Source organism: Herpailurus yagouaroundi, unplaced genomic scaffold (assembly GCF_014898765.1).
Source record: "Herpailurus yagouaroundi ecotype Mexico unplaced genomic scaffold, PumYag 250, whole genome shotgun sequence".
NCBI lineage: Eukaryota > Metazoa > Chordata > Mammalia > Carnivora > Felidae > Herpailurus > Herpailurus yagouaroundi.
The window spans coordinates 7,693,089-7,719,533 of NW_024412467.1; the positions used below are offsets into that span (position 1 = coordinate 7,693,089).

General features: G+C 40.1%; 1 long non-coding RNA gene across 1 annotated transcript in view; it reads right to left on the minus strand.

The window, feature by feature from the left end:
• The window catches only part of LOC121020537 (uncharacterized), a 24,517-nt gene extending 14,454 nt beyond the window's left edge, over positions 1–10,063 (minus strand). The window contains exon 1 of the long non-coding RNA XR_005786184.1: positions 7,514–10,063. This is a non-coding gene — a long non-coding RNA (uncharacterized LOC121020537). The remainder of the gene's footprint in view (positions 1–7,513) is intronic.
• Between the last annotated feature and the right edge of the window lie 16,382 nt (positions 10,064–26,445).

The following is a 26,445-nucleotide window of genomic DNA, read 5'->3' on the forward strand; positions in this document are numbered from 1 at the left end:
TATAGAAAGTGTATATATATGTGTAGAAAGTGTGTATATATGTAGACTGTGTGTGTGTGTGTGTGTGTGTGTGTGTGTGTGTGTGTATCTATATATCTGTGCATCCTGTTACTGTTCCATTTTGTGGATGGGAGAGTTGAGGCTCAGGAAGATTCAGCAGTGCGGTCAAGTGCACACAGGCAACAGTGGCAGAGTCATAATGCATTACTTCCAGTTTTCTGAACGTGTCTCAGTGGTTGCCTTGAACCAGTCTTCTCCACCTCTTTGACTATTCCTTACCTTTCTGACAGGGCTCAGCTTTAAATGCACTTCTTCCACTGATCCCGGCTCTTCCACGCCTGGTCTGCATGCCTATCTCACCCCATCCTCCATATCTGCCCCCCTGTAATTGTCCCTATGGCACTGCACTGTAGCTCAGCTTAATTGCCTATGACCACCATTGTATCACAGGCCTTATGGGGGTCAAGACCAAGCTGTCTCCCCTGCCATCAAATCCCTAGGCCGTGGCGTGCAGCAGAAGCCACACACTGGTTTAAAGAATGGAACAGTGTTGGCAGAATCAGAAACACAAATTCTGTTGACTTCTCAATTGTTGCATAGGGCCGGCCCTTTAATACTTTCCTTTCTGCAGAACTAGTCTCTGCCCGTAGAGCCGCTCCGTCTTAGTTCTCACTGTTAAACTCATCACCAGATTCTACGAGTTGCTTACTCGAAGAAAGCAAATGCAAGTTTTTACCTTGTTTATTTAACAAAGCAGAGCGTTTCGCTTTTTGATGTTCTATCATATCAGCTCGGAAGGGACACGGCTTTCTTGTTTATCCCTCTTTGTCGTGCCATTTTATAAGATTATGAATTGTCAATGTTCCAATGGAAACTAGAGACCATTTAATTAAATCCTTCTGAGGAAACGGAGTCCCAGAAAGATAAGGCAATTTACCCGAGGTCCTCTGCCGACAAGCAGTAGCTTCTTTCTATTTTATTTACTCTGTGTCTCTCCACAGTTTTTGCCTTTCTTGGGGTGAGGTGGATCCCCATGTGGGAACGTGACCATACATGCTGGTCCAAGTTCACCAATCTGCCTCGGGACATTCAACAGGGCTCCAGGGCTCTGCTTCCCTTCTTTGAAGACAGCCAAAATGCTAACTTTCGGATTGAAGCCATTATCTGGTGTTACAACCTTAGAGCAGCCAACAGAATGACCAGTCACACACAAAGAAGCAAAACATTGAACAGAACAACAGCCAATTCTGTCACGCATCCAAGGATTTGTAGCTCAGCCATGACATCTGGCAGAAGTATTTGCAGAGTCCAGTACTGAAGTCACTGAAGCCGTGTACTCACATCTGGAGTCTAGACTGAGTGGCTCTCTCATTTGGGCTCCCAGCCTCTTCACACCTCATGCACCTCTCTCTCTCTCTCTGGGTCTCTCACTTTATCCCTTTTTCACTTTGCCAAAACTGGTTTTCCCCCCATCTGCCTCTCTCCTGATTTCTTTTCTTCTTTCATTTTTCTTTTCTCAAATCACTTCTTAAGTTTTTCCCGATACTCCTGACAAACATCTTAGAGAAAAGGTTTTCCCAACAGTGAGGAGTCTATTGGGGCATAATGTCAAAGCGGACGGTGTCCTAGCAAGCTTCTGGGTCAAGGTCTTCTAACCAGCTGCATGACCTTAAAAACTCTGTATCAGTGGGTTTCAGTTTTTCTTATCTTAAAAAGGAAAAAGTAGGGCTATATTTGCTGTATTCCAACTTTTTTTTTAAAGCTACAGAGTCCTTTCTTCAAACAAATTCTTATGAGGAACAGCAATATGGAGAAAATACTGAAGAAAGGGCTGTTTTGAGTAACATGGGATGGGGAGAGAATGACTGTTCTACCCTTAAGAGTTCCTAGCGGATGCTGGGAGCACCAGAATTCTGAAGGGCTCATTTAGAAAACCCCTGTGGATGATCGTCAAGGTGTCCTCTATTTGGTAGGTGTGCCAAAAATAATAATGATCATCACATATTCTCTTTGCCCCTCACATTCCTCAGTGCCGTGAGCTAGGCGCTGCATTGTGAATAGTTCTGGCCAATGCGGGCAAAAATAATTTGTCTCCTCTGAGTTGAAACAAAGGAAACCCATGTGTGGTTCTCCCTACTCCCTTCCCTTGCTACTGCGATTAAAAAGGCTGCCTCTTGCACAGGGTGCAGCTATGAGATTATGGACCCCTTATCAGTGTGGGTCCACAAATAACTATACGGAGCAGAGATTCATGTCCATAATGGACATGGTGTGGTTGAAAAATAACCCTTTGATATGTTAAGTGATTGGAATGTAGGGGTTTTTATGCTAGAATAAAGCTACCCTATGTTGTTAGAGGAGAGGTAAAGAGAACAAAGTGAGGAGAACAAGATCCAACTCTCATGTTAGGTCTTATTTAACCATCTGCATGTGGGTGCATCTCTTTCTACTGGGTTATATCATTACACGGAACCCACAGTCCCCATGTTGGTTTATTTGAATCAAATTCAGCAGAAAAGGAGTATGCTGATTAACATAACTGGGAACAATTTGAATATCATTCATCTAGAACTTTTCAAATTCAAATAATTTTTAAACAAAACGCTTTCCTAAAATAGGAGCCCATACAATTTTATAGAGTCCTATACCTTGGAGATAAAACGTTAGAGCTACCAGAGCGCATCTTTGGATAGGCTGGAGCAAAGGCTGCCTTTGCATTGTCATGTATGATGTCTGCTGTCCTTGAAGCCTTTTCTGTCTCTCCTCTCCTTCCTCCCCTACCCACCCTTCCATCACCACCAATGGGGCCCTGCTAACTGAGGATTATTAGCAAATATAAATACTCCAGCTCCTTCCTGGGGGCAAGGGAGAGGTGGGGTAACTCTGACTCACATGTTCTACATTGAATCCCTGAGTTCCCAGTAGGACTAAACTCCAGACAATAGGTTAATTGGTATAATAGCACACCACTTATTGGCTGCCTCTATTTCTCTGTCTCACTGTCCCCCCCCCCCAACCCTATTTCCCTCAATTGTTGTTTCCTAGTGTCACACCCAAATAAACCACTCACACTTAAATCCCTATCTCAAAATGTGGGAGAAACTCAAAGACAACAGCCATCCAGCCTAGTCATTCTTCTTTCCATAGATTCAGATCTTATCTCTCTATAGAAGATTTTTAAGTGGATTTTTAAATTGAGTAAGTAGCAATTTCAGGCAAGTAGGTGGGCTTTTTAAAATGGATATCTCAAAAGGGTTGAGCAATTTTCATGGAAACTCAGTTATACTTCAACTGTGGAACCACAGATACACCTCTTGATGCGTTTTATAATTAAGGAGATTTGCTAGATGTCGTCTCTCACTTGTTTAAAAATTTTTTTTTTAATTTTTTTTTTAATGTTTATTTATTTTTGAGACAGAGAGAGACAGAGCATGAACAGAGGAGGGGCAGAGAGAGAGGGAGACACAGAATCGGAAACAGGCTCCAGGCTCCAAGCCATCAGCCCAGAGCCCGACGCGGGGCTCGAACTCACGGACCGCGAGATAGTGACCTGAGCCGAAGTCAGACGCCCAACCAACTGAGCCACCCAGGTGCCTCCCCCCCAAAAAACTGTAAGAATAGAATGTATCATGTTTTTATGTTGAGTCTAACATTTCCGTTGTTTCCAAGTGGGGGCACATTGTCACAGTATCAATGTCTCCAAAATGTTCGTGTTTTCCTAAGTCAAAGTTGTGCCGGGTTCTTGGGAGAATGTGGACTGTGGAATGGAAAGGGCTAATGGATAAAAGGAAAAGGAGTATATTTGCTGAAAGGCCTACTGTCAAGTAGCTGTGTATGTTGGACGCATTTGATGCGTGAGATTGGAGAAATGATGTTTATGGGCACAGAATGTAATGTCTGACTTTATGATTTCAGGAACGACACAGTAACAAATCAAAACATAATTGTGAGGTGTGGCCACAGAAAGGAGTAGCTAAAATGAAGGACAATAGAGACAAGAGATTAAAAACGTTTTGTAGCCTCTGTGCGAGTGGTATTTCTAATCTGTGTTGGTAAAGAACTTCATGTTTCCAAATGCAACGTGTACTTGTCACTCTTTATTTTGGTGGATTTCTCAGAAGGGTTAGCGTTGTCTATTCCCTTTATCTGGCAATACATTTCCCTTGGCTCCATGGCTACACAATTTTAGGAGTTTCCTTCTTTTCTCTTTCCATTGTTTTGGCAAATGCCTCTTTTTAAAATGTTGGTGTTCCATAGGGGTCAAGTCCTACACTTTCAGTAATTCTCAGTCAGCATTTTCCCCTGGGTGATTACATTTGCTCCCCTGGTGTCCACTCCACCTGCATGAATGCTGAGGAGTCCCAAGTCAACATCTTTAGCCCAGACTCATTTCTCCTCTCCTTCAGTGAATCTCTGCCTGCATACGTCACTGGCACCACAAACCCAACATCTTCGAAGCAGAATTTTACTCAACTTTGCCAGCTTTCTGCCCCCAACCCCCCCGCCCCCCACAAAAACAACCCTCACAAAACACCGTTTCTATTCTTCTTTCCTCTACCTTAATAAATGAGAACACTGGGACCCAAGCTCCATGAAGCCAGAGTTGTTTATAATTTTTTTTCTACTGACATATCCCAAGTAGAACCATGCCCCCCCCCAAGAAAAGAGGAGGGGGTTTAAAAAGTACTTGAATGAATGAGTGCTTGACTAGTGCATCCTCCATAAAATCAGTGAAAGTCGTATTTAGCTCTGACTCTGATTGGTGGCTCGCTACTTTTCTGTCCTCTTCATCAGAGTGCAAAAACTTACTAAGAGTCCAGTAACAGGAAATAGGTGTAGCATGACATTAGTAGTACTAAAATTTGGTAGTTTATGCCTTTCAATAAAGAAATAATGAAGCACATAGTCATAGTGTGACTAGGCAATATCATTTATGACTAATAATAATGCTTGAAAAGAACTTTGAGTATTATGGCGGCAAATAATACACGATGTTACATTTTTAAAAAGGGAATGTGGACTATTTTAAATATAGGATGTCTTAAATACACATATATAACTATACATATGTTTAATATGCCAAGAAATGATTAGGAGAAAATATAACAATATGTTAATACCGATGATCCTTAGAATAATAGGTGATTTTTATTTTATTCTTTATATTCTTGGCCCTTTTCCAAACTGTCTACAGATAAGCATACTTTATCTTTATAAGAGAAATATGTAACTAAAATATTTGTATGTAAGAGAATCAAGGCTAAGCATTTTGTTCTTTTTTTTTTTTTGTATTTTCATGGTTTTCCTTTATTATTCAGTGAATTTTACTGAAAACATGTTCTTTTGATTTCTAATAATGGAGCCAAATGCTTATTTTGCTGTAGAAGTATTCTATGGTTTCTTTTATTTCCTGTGTCTTATTGCTGTTCAAAGAACTAATATACAGTGGAGTATGGTACTCTTTTTGTTTTATGCAACTATTTACAAAAGAATTGGGCCCTAGGTGCTTCTGTAAAAAATACAGAGCCAAGCAGCAGATCAAATTTGATTTTTATACTAAAAAAGGGGTGGATGAAATACCATTATCCTGAATTTTAACTGTCATTCATGAACTTTTAGAAAGGAAGGAAGGAAGAAGGAAGGAGGGAAGGAAGGAAGGAAAGAAGGAAGAAGGAAGGAGGGAAGGAAGGAAGAGGAAACAGAAAGAGAAAGTTGTTCTCTTTCTGTTTTCCTTTGCTGGGACAGAAGAAAAGTGTTTTGGAAAATGAGAAAGTTACATAAAACATAGAAGTCATATGATACAAGATGGCCTGATCGTAAATTCCAGATGAAGCTTTGGCTTCCTAAGTGGTGTTGGCGAACTTACCTTAGGCTGCTTCTTCTTCTTCATCTATTAGATGAAGGGCTATAGTGTTAAGTGCCTGAGGACAAGCATTTTTGATTGTTGTGCAAGTGCCTGACACTAAGCTTTTGATTGCTGAGCCATCCACCTCAAGGACATCCATCTCAGATAAACACATTGTCAGCCAGGCACCTAGATAAGAGCCAGGCCGCCTACCCAGGAAATTCCCCTTTTAGAAAGCCCCAGGTAATCTAGGTAAGTGACCTGTGCCTTAATTCCCACTCTTAGGTTTTACATTCACCAATCAAGAGTAAACCTGTAAAATCCTAGGCATCTCACCCTCAATCCTAATACAGGCAGAACCCCAAGTCCACACACACTCTCTCTCTCCCCATTACTTCCCTGAGTGGCCCACGTGTGCTGTGTAGTCTCAGGGAATTGTGAGTGACAAACACTGCTTGTTCAAAGTTCTTGATTGGGGGAGGGGGGCACTCACCATACTCCCACAGGTAGTAAGACCCAAATGAGTGTCCCCAGGCATTCCTAGTCAGGGTATCTACTGTGGATAGGCTGAGACAAACACAAAACAAGAGCATCTGCCTTTTCCCTGAGGTTCTTATAGAAATTCAAGACGATAGCGACCATTCCTGGACCAAAGTTTGTAAAATTAAGTGCTTGTCATTCTGGGGCTAATTTTGGGACAAAGTATATGTCGTGGCTTGGGACATCCAAGGTGGAATTTCACATGAGGTTTAGTCAACTATTCGGAAAGCATAGGGCAAAGTATGAGATAGGTCCTGATAGCAGTCCGTCCACTGGTCCTGAGCACTTATGTGGAGACACCCCTGCATACTTCATTTGGTCTATTTGCTTCATCCTGCCCGTGGTCTTAGAATATCTCCAAGTATCCTGAGCCTATTTCTTTTTCCTATTCTGTCCTCAGGTCCTGCCAACCCTTGATCTTTTTTTTTTTTTAAGGTCCTAATAAAAAGAGTTCCTTCATGCCTTTTTTCTTGCAAAAGAAAGGAGATTGATGGCCCTTGTAGAAAAACCTAACAGCTATAAACATAGAGCCAGTCTTTTGTCCAGCTTGGCAAGAAGGTGGGGCAAATCCCGGATATTTGCTCCCCTCAAAAGACCAACGAGAAGGTTTTGTTTTGTTTTGTTTTTTTGTTTTTTGGGGTTTTTTTGCTATAGCTATGGAAAATAAAATACAAGTTAAAGCCTCAAGGCACACCATAAGACAAGCCTTTGGCAGTATGCCCTGCTTAATTTATATTTCGACAGAGCCTATTTTCCATATTAAATGAACATAGGGAAATCAGAAGAAGGAAAAAGAGAGGAAAAAATGGATGAGGTAGTAAAAAGAATCCAAAAGGAAAAAATTTAGGTCTCAGCTTAATAGTGTATCTCTGAAGTTTTGTTCTGCCAGGGCTTAATTTATCTGTGTGCTAATCAAAGTAAACACTTGCTACTCTAACCTTGACATTTCAGTGACTCATCAGAGCAAAAGCAAATTTGCCCACACATCACAGTCCAGTGCATACCAGCCTTTGGGAAACGTGGGGCCCTCTGCTCCACACAGTCGTTCAGGAACCCAGCCCGGATTCTTCAATTATATTACTTCCCCTTGACAAAAGGAAAGAAAATCAAACACAAATGGAAACATACCAGGAAGTTTCTAAGAACCAGTCTGAAGGGGGAGGATACCACTTTCTTCCACATTCTGTTGGCCAGAACTCAAGATACATGACCTCGTCGATCTGCAATGGAAGCTATAAATAGAGTTTAGTTGTGCAAATAGGAATAAAAGGAAACAGGGTCTAGAGGAAAACAGCTTCGTCTGTGTCACTGTGGGACCAGAGCTGGGACTGGTTTCTCCCCCCAGCAGCACCCCTGGCTGAATAAAGTAGTGTTCAGCCAACCTGTGGGGGTCTCTAGGTTAGTTTTCCTATATTCAGACTGCCATGTGGAAAAAGTAATTTTGACCCTCTTTTGCACTTTGTAGAAACACAAAATATACTATTAGTTAATTTTTTGAATGTAGGTGAAGCGGTTTTATAAATTAGTCCATATCTTATAAAGTTGATGTTATGAGAACACTTGATAGGGTGTTTATATTTGCACTGGCTTAGATATTTAAGAGATTTGCATAGAAAATTGTTATTTGGCATGTACCTGGAATAGAATTCTTTCACTAGATGATTTAGTAACTTTGAACACTATCAAAAAGCAAACAAAAAACCTAAAAGACACCTGGTGTGTTATTTTCTTCCAAAAGAGTTCCTTTAAGTAGAAATAGAAAGGGCTACTGCCTGGTTAAAATGGCAATTAAAAAATCCTTTCAGCAGAATACATTTCCTTTTATTCACTCGAAAATACAGAATAGCAAATATTCAATCATGAATTGTGGCAACAGTTGGGTTTGTTGCACTGTTCCCAGTACTCTAGGGTGTCACTATTACAGGGCAGTCAAAGAACCTTAAACATGTTATTAATGGTATGATGAATGTTATACGCATAGAGGTGGATAGGTCAGGGTTTAATCTGAAATGCAAAACCAGTTCAAATATTTACTCTCAGGGAATTGGTCATACAGGTGATGGAGGAGCTTGAAAAACCAAACAAGAGACAGTGAGGTAACCCAAGAGATTTCAACAGCAGGAAGCCACTCTCACTCATAGGCTGGAGAGACAGAGAAAATGGTGGTCCCCGAGGCCAGGGACCAGGCCACTGGGTAGAAGCTGGAGTCATGGCAGATATCTCCCTCAGGAGCTGGTGACATGCTTCAAGCCAATGCCCGTGGACATGCCTGAGGCAAAGAAGAAGGGGGGGAGAAATACATGGCTTTTCCCTCTCCTCGCCTCCCACAGGGTCCTGCCTGGGTCTACTACAGGCCACACATAGCCAAAGGGGCATAGGGGATAGGGGAGAAAAGAGGAATATATCTCAGGATGAGCAGGCCTAGGATCAGCAAACAGAATGAACGTACCAAGACGAGTATCGTGTACGGTTTATATCTGCATTGACTTACCTTGCACAATGCAAAATGGTGCCTCTCTCCATGTAACTGCTTAAAGAACACTTACCATTTCCAAAGGACTACAAAGTCCTTCCGGTCGTGTCTTTGAGTAAAAGTTATGTTCAGTTTAAAAAATTGCTGTCTAAGATCCCCAAACATGACTGATGGGTTTGAGATGTTTAGCTTTGTATCCTCGCTGGAGAAAAACAAAATAAAACAAACCCAAGCTGAACTAGTTGGATGAATGCGTTTAGATGTAGCAGGTAGGTGGTCTTCTCCGGTTATATCTGAGAGAGGAATGTAGGAAAGAGATTGCGCTCCTGGAGAATCAGAGTAGCAAATACTTTCAACTAAATGTCAAACTAACAGAACACGTTGATAAACCCTGGGAATACATTCTCCTGTCAATAAGTAAGAATCATACAAATAAATCTCCACACGTCCTGCACATCTCTGAAAATCCATAACCTTTCCTTGGAGTTGATTCATAGCAATGAAAGCAACCTAAAAAAAATAATAATGATAATAAGTCTCAGCCAGGCAGCTCTTTGAAAGGTGATAGAAATGAGACCAAAGTAGCAAACAGGAAAGAGTTGGATGCAGAAAGAATCTCAGGGCACTAATGAAAATGACACATTTTCAACCCAGGAGCACTAAATCTGATTAAAAAAATGTCTCAAAACATGTAAAATGCTTTAATCATTCAAAAAATTAATTAGGGTTCTCAGCAACTTTAGCCAAATGGATGCCACAGGAATTCTCTAAGGATGGTGTCTGCTGTGTACTTTGTGAAACGCTGTTTTGCAGAAAGAAGTAGGATCTAATAGAAAGAGACTGAGTTCTTTGGCTAAAATCACAGAAAATTAAAATTCTGATTTAGGTATCTGTTAACTGTATGGACTTGGAACAAGGCATTTCACCACTTCAACCTTCAGTTTTCTCGTCATTAAAAAGGGGATGTTACCTCTCCTATGGCTTGTAATAAGAATTGGCAATATTACTTACAATGAACATGACAAGTAGTAAATGTGTGTTCCGTGATTCTTGGTTGTAATTATTATCTTAGACTTATCATTGGAGCATTTGCATATCTCACATCACATTTCAAAAGCTATCTTCATTTTAGTGTGACAGCTCCTGGGCGCCTGGATGGTTCCGTCAGTTGAACATCTGACTCTTGGTTTCAGCTCAGGTCATGATCTCACGGTTTGTGAGTTCGAGCCCCACGTTCTCTGCTTGGGATTCTCTCTCTCTCTCTCTCTCTCTCTCTCTCTCTCTCTCTCTCCTTCTCTCTCTGCCTGTCTCTGTTCTGTCTCTCATAAAGATAAATAAATAAACTTGAAAAAAATTAGTATTACAATTCCTTTCTTCTCATCAAGACAAAACCAAAAACAAAAGACATTTTGCCTTCTTGGAGATCGCTTAAAAAATGAAAACACCCTTTAAAAAAACGCAAAGTTCCTGGCAGGAGTTGCTCCTTTAAATAATATCTGTGAACGCCGTGGTTATTTTTAACACCTCTACAAAGATGGATTGACAGCCACCTAAGAGCAGATTTGGGAAGGGTAGTTAAATGGAAGAAGGACTTAGAGAAAACTTTATTTCACACATTAATTGAAGTGCTTGTCAAAAGTACCGGCAAGTGAGGGCCATGCCCAGCCCGTCAGAATCCGGGAATCTGCATATTTAATAAGCAAGCCGGTGCAGGATCCCACTTTGAAGATAATTACTCTAAAGCCAGTATGAGCAGGTGTCAGGCAGGAGGGATTGAGGGTGGCTAGGGGTCATCCTAGACAGACTGCGGCTCTCTACGCAATACCACTGGTGCAAGCTTTGCTCAGCTTTTTGTTTCTGCCTAATTTGATGGCTAAGTAAACAAGAATAGGCTGAGAGTTACCGGAAGGTTCCTAGGGCTTGATGCTGTGGAGGTGAGTTCAGGGATTTCCTTCTTTGGGCGGGGGAGGGGGGCTCTCTCTATAATTGCCCTTTTACAGTTGCATTTTGACAAGATAAAAAAGACAGTCACTCTCTGCACAGTATATTGAATTTATCAGTATTCATCAGTGCAAGCAGCACTGGGTGTTTGGGGCAGAGTTGGGGCTCGGCCAGCAGTTATACCCCCGACACACCTGAGAGCAGTTACTTGTGCTTCTGGCTTGCTGGTTGACCCTGACCTTTCTTTCTTTGTTTTTTCTATATCTGACTTCTTTTCTACATTTTGGACTCTCCACACTTACCACCCCATCTTCTTATCTGTCAATGACTTGAGTTGGCGCGTGGCAGTAATGGGCACGTTCCCCTCCAACACATGAAATGAATAAAAGACACGAAATTAAATGAAAAACATTTCATGAAAAACACGTTTAACACCAGATTTTATAGCAATTGCTAACAGTACTTGCAATTAATAATAAAAATCACAATCCTTTCCTTTATTCCTACTCCTGCCACTACTAGGGCTGTAAAAAGTAATTTAAAAATGATGCTAGAAAAATGAAAAACAATTTTGGGGGGCACCTGGTTGGCTCGGTTGGTTACGCATCTGACCCTTGGTTTGGGCACCAGTCATGATCTCACAGTTTGTGGGTTCAAGCCCTACATCAGGCTCTGCACTAACAATGTGGAGCCTGCTTGAGATTCTCTCTCTGTCTGTCTCTCTCTGCCCCTCTTTCTGTCTCTCTGTCTCCAAACAAAAAAAAAAAAATAATAAACTTAAAAAGTGAAAAACAATTGTTTAAATGCAAGAGAGTATTGTTCTTCTTCTTATCTTGTTATTCCCATTACAAACTTGAAAAATACAGAAGTTCAATGTTGGAACAGCATTCTTCAGGGCCGAGATAATGAACTGTAAGTAAACTCATGCCAGAGTTTAAAGCAGGATACATTAGCACTTTGCTCCTTCTCCTCCAATATCTGTCTTTTTGTGACAGGAAACAAACTCAATTGCCGAATCATGGCATGAATATGCACGTTTCCTTTGCTGAAGTTCATGAAATGTGTTCCTCCCGCTCTTTCAATTTCTGCCCTGGAGTGAATTCTGCCATCGAATACCTTGTTCTTGGATGCCACTGACAATTGAGAGAAGTTCCATATATTAGCCTTAGTTACTCTGATTGCTTCAGATCTAGGCGATTTATGGAACTGAAAGTAGAAACTTCGCAATCAGAAACGGGTCTAAGTTCTTATTTAGTCTGATTTCACGTTAAGTCTGCTTTTCTTTTTGGTTCACAAGTGCCGTGAAGTACGAAACCTGAGCTGGATATCAATTCCAGTTGATGCAGGTTAATAAGTTTTTATATCGTGATCAGTTTCACACCCGATTTGTTTGCCTTGCCCCAAATCTGGAGAAATGATCAATTTACTGACTCTGATTCTTATAAAACAAGAAGCAAACATAGCAAATCTACCACGAAACATGACTTATTATATTAAGTATTAAATGTAAGGATTAAAATCCTTAAAGTCAAATATGACTACTAAATTTTCACCCTTCATCAGAACCATAAAGCTTTCACTGTGGCTTAACTTATAATTATAAAACTACCATTTATTGAGTGTCAGATGCTAAGATATATATTCTTCCCCAAACCCTATGAGGTGGTTTTATTAATATCCCCATTTACTAGATCAGACATCAGTGGGGTTCTCCTTCAGGCTGGGGTTAAGATGACTATGGCACTTCTGGACCTCACATTTCTTGAAGTAGTTACGTTTTTTAATCAATAAATCTTTTTCTCCAATGACCTCATAGGAAATTGTTACTGAACAATTTCCTGATAAAGGAATTGAAATGATTCTTAGAAATAAGGAAGCCCTTTTGGCTGGGAATGATCTGATACCCCTTCATGTGGTAGTGATGGTGAGATGCTACCTGCTTAGAAAGAAAGTGGGCTTTGAGTGGATACACGATGATACCCATTCCATCTGTTTCAAGACTTCTCGGACCATGTTCTACCTTCCAGCCTCATCTTCTGTGAGCTTTGCTGCCTTTAGTTAAATTGGACTGTCGCTGTTCCCAAACATATAAGCCACCTCTGCCTTTGCTACTCTGGAGAGCCACAAAACATGAACCTTTAAGTAAGAGACAGCTGGTGTCAGATTCTGGCTCTCCTTCATACAGAATGAGAAACTTACCCACTCCATGCCCTCTTTCTCTCCCTGGGAGAAAACAATGAGAAAAATATCGATCTCATAGATATATACTAAGTATCAAATTGAGTATCACGATGCCCATGGTAAGAAATAATAAATGATTCTTGTTCCTTTGAAATGTTCTTGAAATACCTCCTCGCTCACACTGCAGAAACCTCATCTGGCTTTTAATCCTCTTCGCTTTCTCCTCTTAGCGAAGAGTTGAAACATAAGCATCGCATGGGAAGAAAGGAATACAGCACCAAAAAGTTTTCCCTAAAAGTTTGATTTTAGACATTGGCAAAATGGTCTTCTGAAGTATGTCCCGAATACTGGCAATGGGCTGTAGACACGGGAAGACACTGGCTTCTTATTTCATCTAATGGCGCTCATAAAAGTGGCTCATGGCACTATGAGCCCGACTATCCCTCCCTGGCCACTTCCCATCTGGCCGATTCCTGTATTTCTCTGCACAATCATCACTTCTTCAGGGAAGATGTTTGTGATCTTCCAGTCCTCCCGAGTAGATTGGTTCAAAACACACACCATCTTTCCCCTTTTGCAAACCTCACCACATTGATTTCAGGTAGCTCTAAATTTCACTGCCATAGCCCCCATGCCTATAGGGTACTTGGCACATACACAAGGCACTCAAAAATAGCTCTTACCTAAATAAATGAACAATTACAACACGGACTGAAAGGCGACAATTCTCAGAATCCAGAAAATCAGACTTGTTTATTTGCTCTTATATGCCTGGGCATCGGGTAAGAAAAATGAGCAGAAATAACATATTTCTAAGTTGGCATATAGATCTCTTTATTGCCTTGTGAGAGTTTTCAAGATCCAGAATGTTCTATGAAAAGTAAAAAGAAAACTACATTGGGAAAGTGTTGCTTCTAGTTGACAGACACATTCTTTTTCTTTTTTTTCTTTTTTCAAAGTTTATTAATTTGGGGGGAGCCTGGGTGGCTCGGTCGGTGAAGTGTCCAACTTCGCCTCAGGTCACGATCTCACGGTTGGTGAGTTCAAGCCCCGTGTCGGGCTCTGTGCTGACAGCTTAGAGCCTGGAGCCTGCTTCAAATTCTGTGTCTCCCTCTCTCTCTGGCCTCCCTCTCAAAATAAATCAACGTAAAAAAATAATAAATAAATAAAGTTTATTTATTTTTGGGAAAGAGAGGGAACATGCAAGTGAGTGGAGGAGGAATAGAGAGAGAGGGAGAGAGAGAATCCCAAGTAGGCTCCCTGCTGTCAGCACAGAGCCCCACAAGGAGCTTGATCTCACAAACCGTGAGATCATGACCGGAGCTGAAATCAAGAGTTGGACACTTAACCAACTGAGCCACACAGGTGTCCCGACAGACACATATTTATATAAGCTCCATATCATTGTTATTGGATCAAACCATATTTCACAAATGCAAAACAAAAGACAAAATTGGAGCAAAAGATAACAGAGTATAGAAGTTGAGGTACATGTGCCAAAAAGTTGTTGAAATTTCAACAAAGCATGAAAGGCAGAATTCCTTCAAATGTCTTTAAAAATTTCACAAAATATTAAAATGAAAATAACTTAAGTCCAAATAAGGTGCCTGATTTTATTAATATGCCAATCACATTTGGCAATCATTTTTATTTGTGTTTTGAAAAATGCCACATACATGTCCTGCTGTAAGACTTGTGGATTTATTTTCACTGGTTCCTGAATTATAGCGTTCATTTTGAACACTTCAAATGACCAAAGATCTCAGAAGCAGCTCATTACAAAACTGATCAAACCAAATATAACACTGTGTACTGTTCCATGAAGTTAGGCGTTTTCTATTCTCCTTGAAAGATGAGTAGATGTGAGCACTATAAGGTGACTCTCCTCAAGGGATCTATAACATGTAATTAGTATAAACATTGTATTTTGAACACTTGAAGCCTGGGTGAAATGTATTCAGAGAACATTTATGGCGAAGCTTTATGGTATGGAATCCAAGTTTTGAATTCATATTTTCCTGGGTTTAAATTCTAATTTCCCGTCTGGTTTTCAGTCACCCATTTAATTGCTATTTAATTACTCCGACATGGTTTTTGAAACTATTCAATAAGGACAATAATAATAATAGCTCCATGTTGTTTTTGTTTGACTTAGAAATAATGTATGCCATGCACCTGACACATAAATAGGGCACAGAGCAGATAGCAGGTTTAATTTTATTGTGTAGGATGATAAGAAGCCACCTCTTGTCAACAAGACAATAGGCTCCTTCTTAGCATGGAACTTAGTTCATTTCAACATTATAGTTGAAACCACCATGGTTACAAATGCCCAAGTAAAAGGCAATACATCTGGCAGGTGTAAAATAAAGAAACAGCTCTTGTCTGCTACGAGTTACATTTGTCATAAATCCTGCTGACAGCTTTGGTGAGAAGGCTTCAAAAGGAAAATATTTTCAAAACTTAGAAATGCATTGAAAACTCAAAGGAGAAAAGGACACTACAGCCAGCAAAAATGCCTGCAAGAAAGCTTTGTTTTCACTTGACCTTTCTCCTGCCAATTGCAAAACCACCGGTTTCTTCCACTAACTTGCAAACATGAAGAGAGGAATCAAAACTGATGGATGGGTCCAAAGCCAGATTTCTTTGAGTCTGTGATGACAGAACATTTTCAAGGATAAGGATTGCTCCTTCAAGTGATCTGATTTCTTGAACTTAATTTCACAGTCTATCAGCTGCCTGAGAAACATTGTTTTCTTCAGCATGGTCAAGTTAAAAGCAAGATTTCACAGATATAAATAAAAAGAAAGAATAATGTCTTCTCTCAAGGGACTATTTATCCCTGGAGACATGAGCCAACTTCTTATACCTTCTTGTACCTCTGGTGTTTTCTGAGACTTTGGTTAAATATGGAGTATTTTTGATATCTTTAGCTTGTCCACATGGAAAAAGAGGTCTAACAATATCTTAAACGTGCAAATGAAGGACGTGGCACCAGCGGATAAATGTAACCGTAAGATCGATAATATCAGTGATGGTATTCTTAGGTATATTAGCATGACTTCAACATATGCCTCTTGGATAATTTGAAAAGCAGACCTCTTTGGCAATAGACACAACAGCAAAGCAATTATACAATTTCTGGAAGATATTAACCTTCTATGGAAGATTTGTGGACTGTGAAATATAAGAACACTAGCGGTGGAGATTTTGCTGTATTTATACGTTAATTCATTTTTATGTATTTATGTCTTGCCTTGTTCCCTAAAGGATTTAACATTTTTGAAAACAACATAACATGATTTTAAAAAACTAAAACTTAGGATATTCAGCATAAGTGCGAGTAAGAAAGCTAAGATAGATTTAAGATTAGTACAAGAGCTTCTAGCCACGCATTTTTGTATATGTGTTGTTTTTGTCTGTGATTCAGAAGGAATTCCCAGTGGGTAACCAGATGACTAAAAATCTAAGGGCCAGCAGAGACTTTAGTTTTTGAAGACCCAGAAGAGAGAAATCAGCCACTAAAAACCTCATCTTGTCCCCCTACCCTGTTATAATGGTTGCTATCCAGGTCTGGTTGTTTTGTTTTGTGTTTTGTTTTGTTTTGTTTTGTTTTGTTTTGTTTTGTTTTTTGAGGTTACTACATTTGACAGCCTGCGTGTCCCACAGCATGATGACTGGTGGGACTTCTGGAGAGGGAAATGGTACTCTGTAGATAATGGAAGTTCAACTTCTGTCTCTGTCAGACCTTCATTTGGTCATCACAGATGTGCCTGCCAGAAAATCCTCAAAAGCTTCTGGAGGCAAAGAAGGGGTCTCCTGGGTAGCTCAGCTGGTTGAGCATCTGACTTTGGCTCAGGTCATGATCTCACGTCATGGGTTCCAGCACCATATCGGGTGCTGGCAGACAGCTCAGAGCCTGGAGCCTATTTTGGGTTCTGTGGCTCCCTCTCTGTCCGCTCCCCACCCCTACTCACACTCTGTCTCTCTCTGTCTTTCAAAAACAGTTTTTTTTAATTAAAAAATGTTTAAAAAAATTAAAAAAGCTTCTTGAGGCAAAGTCAGACCAGAAGAAATAACCTCAGAAATAATGTAAATAACTTCCCTTGTAGATATGGCCATTTGAATCTATAGAGGAGAGATTCAAAGTCACGGCTGTCTGTAACTTTTCTTTACCTCTCATTCCTGCCCAGGGATGTTCTATGTTAAGAATGACAAATAGGTTTTTTGTGTTTTTTTTTTATATTAAGTTGCAACTTGGATCAACTGTCTACTGGTAATAGATACCTAAAACTTTACATTGAGAACAATTCTTCACTTATATCTGGGCCCAATAGGAAAGAGTGATGTGATTAATTGATGATATTAGCCAAGAGAGTAGGAAGAATAGTGACAAAGGTATTTACTATGTCTGGTTTCAAGTGCTTTCTGATCCTTTGATTCTGATTATACTCCAGAGGTGTAGGGAATTAACTGTTTGGTATCTATATTCCTTTTCTAAGTCCCTAGTAGGAAAGCTAATCAAGAGTGGAGAATTTTTTCCCCTCTACACAACTTGGGAAGATTGGTGATCCTCCCCCCATCCTGTGATTGCCTCCATGTGTTTTTGTTGTGGTCAAAAATGTAGTAAGATGCAGAAGAATGTGTATTCCATATATTGAAAAAATTCCCTAATTCAAACGGAATTGATTTGGAAGGCTGATGAAGAGCTAAAAAAAAAAAAAAAAATAAATATTCCAAAGGCCAATATATCCAGGGCTACGTCTTTTCTTTCATTACTTTGCAGATCCTTCTATCATATGAATTTACCCTTGAGCCAGAAATAGGAAGTTCTGACAATCTTCTACTGCCGGCTTGTAAGTGATTTCCAATTTTAGATTCTTCCTATTATGGGCGGTAGGATAATTTCAGGTCCAACATAAGTCATGTTTGTCTTCTAAGATTCTGAAGGTATTACTCAATCCTTTAGGAATATGAAAAGTACTGTGGGTATTGTCATGATTAGAAGGGTAAACACAGATGTGTGTTGCCAGTGAATTTTTGAGCATGCATAGTGTGAGAATATCATCAATGGAATTCCAAGAACTTTAAATGCTGTGGGAAACTGGCTTCCAAAAAGTTCGACAACATCTGACATGCAACTGTCCTTGTACTAATCATTTCATTAAGAATCAAAGTGTTCGTAAGGCTAGTTGGTTGTTGGAAAGTATTTGTGGAAGAAAATTTAAATTTTTAGTGATATTGTAATTGTAGATTGAAATTCTTAATTGAAGATAACCATAAGAGAATCCTAACAGTTACTGCTCATCTTCATGTATACATGCAGGATGTATTGTTCCATTACTAGACTCATCCATGATGCTGTTGCAAAGGATGAAACTTGCTCAGAGAGCTAAGGCATCCCCAAATCTGTAGGTGAATTTCTTTTACTGATATTGGATGTATTTACATTTTAATTATGGGAATAGAAATCTGTTTGGTAGGATGTGAACAGGTGTCTCTGAAGAGATATCACAGTGGGAAATGTTCATGGAATTTCCATACTTGGTTTCAACCCAATAGTACATATTTCATAACATTTCAGCTAAATTAGCACATCCATTTTTGTGTTATATGGGGGTGGGAAAAAACTAACCTTTTCTAGCTCTTGAAAATTAATCAGACATTTTTAGCTTTCGTTTTTGAAATGAAAAATGTTGCAAATTTGAACTTCCACCTTGGCAGAATTAAAACGCTTATTCAAGCATGAAGAAAATCAATGCCAAATTAGGAAAAAAAGGAAATGAGAAAGACTCAGTTTCAAAGGCTTGAAATGTAAACCTGCGCACACGAATCCCATCTTTTAAATGTAATCCCCGTAATGTAGAGCTGACGATCTCTAGAGTGGCATGGACTATGAATCAGGGACTGTAGTAGAGTGTGGTTGACAAAAGACTCACAGGGAGGGACGCTGCATGATTGCTGTGCTTTTGGGGAATCTCAGAATCATCACTGATACCTCTAAGGTGGGCACCTAGAAGCTTTACTCCGATGTTCATTCAGGTCTCACATTCCTTCCAGTGAAATTATCAGGGCAAACTTGAAGTCTGGAGCTGAGGTCTAGAGCTGAGGTTGCTTGAAGATTCCAAAACAATTTTTAGTTTTTCTTGGACACACAGCTAGACTACATTTCCGAGCCTCTGCTGAAGTTAGGTGTGACCATGTAGATGAGTTCCAGCCAAGGGGATATAGTACTTCTGGGCCTGATCTAGCGAGAAGGAAGCACTTCTTTTCTATTCGCCTTTCACAACTTGGTGCTAAAAAGTTTGTGTCCTTAGAAGCTATTTGTTGAAGTCGGAGCCACAGAACAGAAGGAGCCTGGGCCAGGAGTTAGTACTTGGAGAAAATCCACTTGACCAGGAATTTAAACGCTAGCTAGGTTTTTATATGAATAAGAAGTGAACTTTTATTGTGTGAATCCATCGAGATCTTCAATTTGTTAGTTTCAGCTGCGTCACCTTAAATGGTATAGACAATTATACTTATAATCTCCAGAAATCCCTATAAAACTTCTCAAAATAAACATGCAACTTACGTAAAATGATGCACTTGCTAGATAAAGCCAGTTTTCAAACAAGTACTCTTCACCCCTACTCCCATATGCTCTCACTAAGGGCTACAAAGTGAAGAAAATGTCAGACACAAAGGTATCATGTACATGGATTCCCTTGTGAGCAGGATCTCCAATTCACTTCTAGGTTCTGCCTTTATTTTTCTAAAATAAACAAACAAGGGGCACCTGGGTGGCTCAGTTGGTTAAGCATCCGACTTCAGCTCAGGTCATGATCTCACAGTTTGTGAGTTCGAGCCCTGCATCGGGCTCTGCGCTGACAGCTCGGAGCCTGGAGCCTGCCTCGGATTCTGTGTCTCATTCTCTCTCTGCCCCTCCCCCACTCGTGCTCTGTCTCTCAAAACTAAATCAAGGTAATAAAATTTTTTTTTTAAATAAACAAACAAAACACCTCAACAATGAGCACAGCCTTAGGAAAGTTTAACCAACTTAAGGCCTAAGAAAGTGAAGACATTTTGTCTAAGTACAAAATTCCTGGATATTTTATTTGTTTCCTACCTGCTTCGTTTCCTTTTTTGCATGCCATGAAGATGGAAAATGTTCACGTCAGGCTAAAAGTGTGGCTGAAACATGAAATTCATGGAAGTAGGAAGAGCAATAATTTATGCCCTAAATTTATGAGGTAACTCTGTAAGCCCAGACGGGCCAATCAAAAGCCAAAGCCCCTGTCAGTCATCTGGAGTCATCGCATGTTTGGCACTAAGTCAACAAGAGATTTGGAAAAGTCGCTGATTTTTTTTTTTTTTAACTTTTGGGAAAACTCTGTTGGTACATAACATTAAACATTAATTGAGATCACTTATTTCACAAACACATTATAATTGTATACAACGTAGTCCCTGCCACTATTTCAACACCTTCATAAATAGCTTGGATAAGATGGTTGTCCAAAGTACACTTTATATTTTTTATTGTCAGAGAGATTCTGCTCAGACATGTATAAACTATCTCTCTGGAGATATGGCAATGGAGTAATTTGGCTAAAAGATTTCCTATTAAGGTTTTAGTGTTTCCTAGTATGTTCCAAACAAGTATATGGAGATGTAAGAACTGATATTAATGGGTGGGATTTCCCCCAAAGAGCTGAGTTTTTGAGGTTGATCCTCAAGGATAGGATGTGCATAAATTAGTGAAGGGTCCAGAGCCAGAGCTCTGACCACAGAGAGATGAGAACAGGGAGGAATCACTAGTGGAAATTTACACTCATAGAATCTTCCATTTAGGTCAGAGTGTAATTTACCTCAAGAAGGCAGCATCCAGATACTATGTTTTTTATGCCATTTTCAGCAGATTTTTTAGTTCATAATTTTCCTCTGGCCCTGGTTGTAAGATATTTATGCCTGACTGTGCTCATTGTTTTTTGTGAACTTATAAAAATTGCTTTTTTATTAGTCTATAAAAGCCATGTTTGGAGACAGCCTAAAATAAAAATTAATGCAACTTATCACCCTACAGCACAGAACGAGTGCCTGTTTCAGTCTCTTATTTAAGCACCGCAGATGCATTGAAACCTAATAAAAATTGTTCCCTGGCCCATCAACCCCAACCAGGGAGCAAGAAGCTGAAATCTATGAATTGCCCACAACCCAAAGGGAAGTCTTTTGAGAGCTGCGTTGTTAAAACTCAGAGCTGGTATGTTATGACTGGAGGAATCAAGTATGGGGCTTTGTGGAGAAGCATATGTTTATCACTTAATAAACTCTTCCTCCTCCATCACCTTGACTTTTTTTTTTTTTTTTAATTAGTCCGTTCGATTGTGATATGCCTCACTTTGGCTTTGAAATCCAGTTTACTGAGCAAAAACAGGAGGCTGCCTTCTCTCTGGTCCTTAAATAATAATTGCAAGTAGTATGACATATGGGAATTTGCTGGCTCAAACATGTGCAGCCGCTATATCCCCATGTCCAAGAGGCCATTCCAAGTGTGATAGGACATCATCAAATGGACCAATGTGACAATCATAGCAACAACAACAACGACGATCATTATCATTACTACGTTATGACAAGAATAAAAGAAAAACCCAGCTCACATCCCTGCAGATGTGACTGGTTCCCAGGAGATATCTTGGGCCTCCCTGTTCACTTCTGAACGGCGTCCAGGGATGTGGTGCAGTTGGCCAGTGCTTCCAGCATGGTCACTGGCACACAGAAAAGTGCAGGATGACAGGCAGAGAGCAAGATACAAGCGCTTTCCCTGAGCTTTCCTACCTGGTCGTCTCATGAGAGAGATAGGCCAACCAACAGCCTTTATCAGGTTCATGCTCCCCCACAGCCTTCCCTGGTTTCCAGCCCCACATCTGGGGCAGGGATCGTAATAAGAACATCAAGCCACTGTTTTCATCAAAAGCGGCCCCGTGGGGCACAGAGGGAACTGATTGGGAAATATCGCCTCCAACGTATTTTCCTTGAGGTGCTTTTCAGACATATTCTCAAGGACATATCCATCTTTGAGCATTTTTATTCCTAGACCCCATTCTTTTTCAGCTGGCTCTTCAATCACTTATTTGAACTGTGAGGATCAAAAGCTGTGTCTGGGTAATCTTTAGGAAAAGCTGGCCTTCCCAAATACGATAAGAGGCCAGTTAAGTGGTCTGGGTGTCAAAGCAACCGCAGTGGAAGAATTCTAGCTGATAGATACCATCTGTACCCCCAGAGTGAGCACGTCGTGTCCAGCTCTCAGCCCCATCGTCTCTGAGCTATTGGTCTTGTGGCTCATCCCTGAAAACGTGCCTGGGGTTCCCAGGACACAGACCAATTGGTTGTACAATAAAGACGTTATGAGAAAATCTTTTCTCTCTTTTCCTAAGGGCCTGAAATCAGCAAGCCAAAAAGCTTTTTATCCTAATATAGAAAAGAATTAGGCAGCAGATGCTTCTTCACAGCAGCCTGCATGCTGAGGAGAGGGGAAAAAATGGCACAGTCTTCCTCTGGCAAGAGTTAAGGCTGAATCATCATGGGAGTGTTTGTGGTAAAATCACATTTTTCTTTTAGATAGTGGAATGATTATCACTGGGCTATGGACAGCTAGTCCAGAGTGATTTTGGTGAGATCTACTCTTTTTCACCGCATAAAGAGTGTGTCTTTGGATCCAAGGGAACAAAACATCTAAGAATATTATCGTGGGAGGAGAGCAGATAGAAGGAGACCCTGGAAAAAAATTGACCAAGATCAAGAAGTGAGAGGAGCCAACAAAGTAATTAAGAGAATTTGTTTTCTTTTTGAACTAAGGATGGGGATTGGGTCATATCTCCATAATCATGTGAAAGCAAAAGGTCACCCGAAGGAGCCATTTTCCCAGAGGCCCCCATGAGACAAGCTACAAAATCAATTCTGTGTCATCTGACCAAAGACCACCAGCAGGGGCTGGGATAATTTCTTAGGCTTGATGAGTGAAACTACAATTTTATCTATATTACCTCATTACCCAGAGGCTTATTCAGATCAGGAAGGGAAAGGAGGAAAGAAAAAGGAAGACTTGAGCCAGGAAGATCCTTCAATGTTGGATTTCTCCATTTTACTGCTCTAGGTCCTCACTTTTGCCTGATGACTGCAACAGATATCCTGCTTGACCCTTAGTGTTCCTCTCTTCTTTCAATTCATCAATTCTTCCACTGGCCCTTGTTTGATCTTTCTGAAAGATTACAGTGTCTCGCATAATCCTTTCCCGTTACTAGCTCCCCATTAATATCAGAAGTCAATCTTCTTCAACCTGGATATCTATCAAATAGGTTCCCTGACCTCTCTGATATTACCTCCCACTAGGTCTGTGAACAGTCCCTCTGACCCAAGGTGACTTTCTTCTCACTCTTCCTGGGAGATGTCACCTTCATGTCTACACATCCAACACCTCGATTATCTTGTTCCCGTCAACGGTAGGCACCGCCTTCTTTATACATCTGTCTATCTAGAAGTTTATTCTCTGAGCCTCTCCTTCAAGATCATCTTCAATGCTTCTCCAGTTGTAGACCATGTATCTCTGAATTCCTACAGTGGCCAGTGTTTACACTTTGGGAGTGTTAGCACTTCATTAAGGCTTATTTGGATTCTTGCAACGTTATCGCATATTTGTACAGCATGTCTTCTCCATGGAGAGTACAGCTCCTCTGTGACAGGATTGTGCCATAGACATTTTTATATTCCACATAATCTCTCAAACAGTTCATGTAAATATTAAAAATAGTTTTTCTCCAAATCCCTTCAGCACATGGCCTTTAAACTTCATCTCCAGGCTTTGGGAATGGATAAATAAGTCCAAATGAGGCAAACCACTGCAATCCATTTTAGGGGTCCATTACCTTTATGCCTCTATTTCTTTTCTCTCTACTCGTTCAAGAGATTGTGGGAACTTTGAGCTCCCCGGGGGAACTAGGTGACATCCCGGCCAAACACTCTTATTGTAGAGGTGAGTCGTTGGCTGGTGTAAGAAGTTATGCAACTTTATAGAAATCACATAACTATTAGCAACTAGAGTGGAGACTGAGAAATTACATGAAGACTCACAGCTTTGTTTGTTGTACTGCTTTTCATCCCAGCCTTCACTTAGCTTCTGACTCAGTAAATATTATTAATTTGATTTCAGAAGAGGAAAAAAAAAAAAAAAACTAAAGAAACTCAAACACAGTGGGAAGGAAAATAAAATGTGAGATTTGTCCGAACAGGCCTTCAGCTTTTCAATGACGTCTTCAATGCTTCGGGAGCCTGGAGCACGAATCAGTTCGAATTGTATTTATTTGCACTTTGGTTCCGTTTCGATCTTTTCTTCTTGATATTTCAGGAAGTTGTTTTGAATCTAATTAGCTAGCACTTTGCTTGTATCACTAATTATGCTCTGTTGTCAAAAAAGAGCCACATTCTTTCCTCCGTGTGGTTGGGTTACTGTTTCATTGTTCTGTATCCTATATGATCTGAGACAGAGCAAAAGCCAGAATGAAAGGCCTAAGGAAGATACTACCCAAAGGTGGTTCCTTTGAAAATGGTGACATAGTCAAAAGTAGACAAATGCTTATAGTGTAAGAAGAAAGGTGGACACTGGGTACATTACAGAAACGTTCGAAGACCACTACTTTTATGCTTTGGATGCCAAGAGGCAATCCTAGGAGGAATAAAATTAAAATATCAAAATAGCTTTAATGAAAGAGTTCTAGAGTGAGCTCCAAAAGTCCTGAAATCCAGCTCTTTAGGAAGGCATTGGTCATTAATTTCCCTGAGTGTCACCTTCCCTGCAAGATGAGAATTACCCTATTCTGTACAACTCATGGATTTGTTTCTAATGTTAGAAGCATCCATAAAAGTAGGTGGAAATTTTATTTACATATTAAATTTACTTTTTCTGGGCTTAAGGAAGAGTGTTCCCTGGGCTAGAATTTATTTTACTGGTTGCATTATCCAGATTTTCCATATGCATTAGCCAAGGAAGAAAGGAGTAATAAGATTTCTATTGTTTAAATGTGGGGCTTACCAATCAAGGTTACAAGACAGATGGACTCGACTGTCTAGTGTGCCACTTTTTATTCCTTATGATTCTCTGTTGTCTTCTGTCCATGTCTCCCCACTCCCCAGAGTCCATCACCTTACTCTGATCACTGTCAATCAGGGTACTATTTTTTTTCCTGTTCTTATCCTCTAAGCAGTTAGCTCCACAACTGACAAGAACCACTCAGATGAGATACGGCACCTCACAACACACAAACTGTGCATGAATCTGACAGCCTCTATTGGAGGCAGACGCACACAAGGTAATGATAGAACAATAGACAAATAACTAGCAGTTTGGCTCATTTGCACTGAAGGAGTTTTGCACGGTGGGGCAGTTTGGGGCCCACTTTCTGTACCTTCATCATAGCTATTGATTCAGTCCAGTAACGCCTTTACTTTGAATTGTGCTGAGATTGCCACAAGCAGTGTCATGGTAAGAGCAATTCTCAAAACTCCTTGCTTCCTTTCTTATGATCGCCTTTAGGATCACTACGGGGCAAATATAATTAGTGTCTCTGCAGCACCGGTTTCTCTTTTCATATGTACGAAGGGAATCCCGTTAATAAAATAGTTACGTGTACTCTAAGTAGGTCTCACTTTCCACTTTTAATTAAGATAGAGTATTTTATAGTAGACTCAATAGTTCAGTGATAAGATATGGGCAAAATGGGTCAAATGAAACAAATTCTTATAAAATTAAAGTTAAAGATAACAAAAGCCATTTGCAATAGCTCAAAAGTTGGCGAATACCTAGGACAGATGTGCAAGACCTCTGCACTAAAAACTAGCAACACTGTGGAGGGAAATGAGAGATTATGTAAATCGGTAAAAGCATATTCCGTGTTCACGGAAAGTTTTGTTGTTGCTGTTGTGTTGTGGTGGGGTCGTCAAGTTTATTCAAAAACATATATGTAAATGAAATGCTGTCTTGGGAAAAAAAAATACAAGAATGGAGGATTCTCACTACCAGATACCAAAACTTATTCTAAAGTTGTATAATTAAGACAGTGTGTGTTGGCTTAATGACAAACAAATCGACCAGTGTAATAAAATAGAGAATCCAGAAATAGACCCAGAAATACACAGTCTCCTAAAGCATCACAAAGGTGTCACTGCAATGAAGTGAGGGAAAGGACTGTATTTTCAATAAATGGTGTTGGGTGAGGTGTATATTTATAGAAGGAAGATCAATATAATTAATAATTCAAAGTGGCTTATAGACCTACATGAAAAAAGTAAGAACCTGAGGGCCCCTAGAAGGTAACAGAATATTTCCATGCAATTTACATAGGAAGTGATTTCTTAAATAGGACTCAAAAAGGAAAATTTTGGTAAAATGGAAAAATTAAAATCAAAACACATATTCATTCAAAGACAC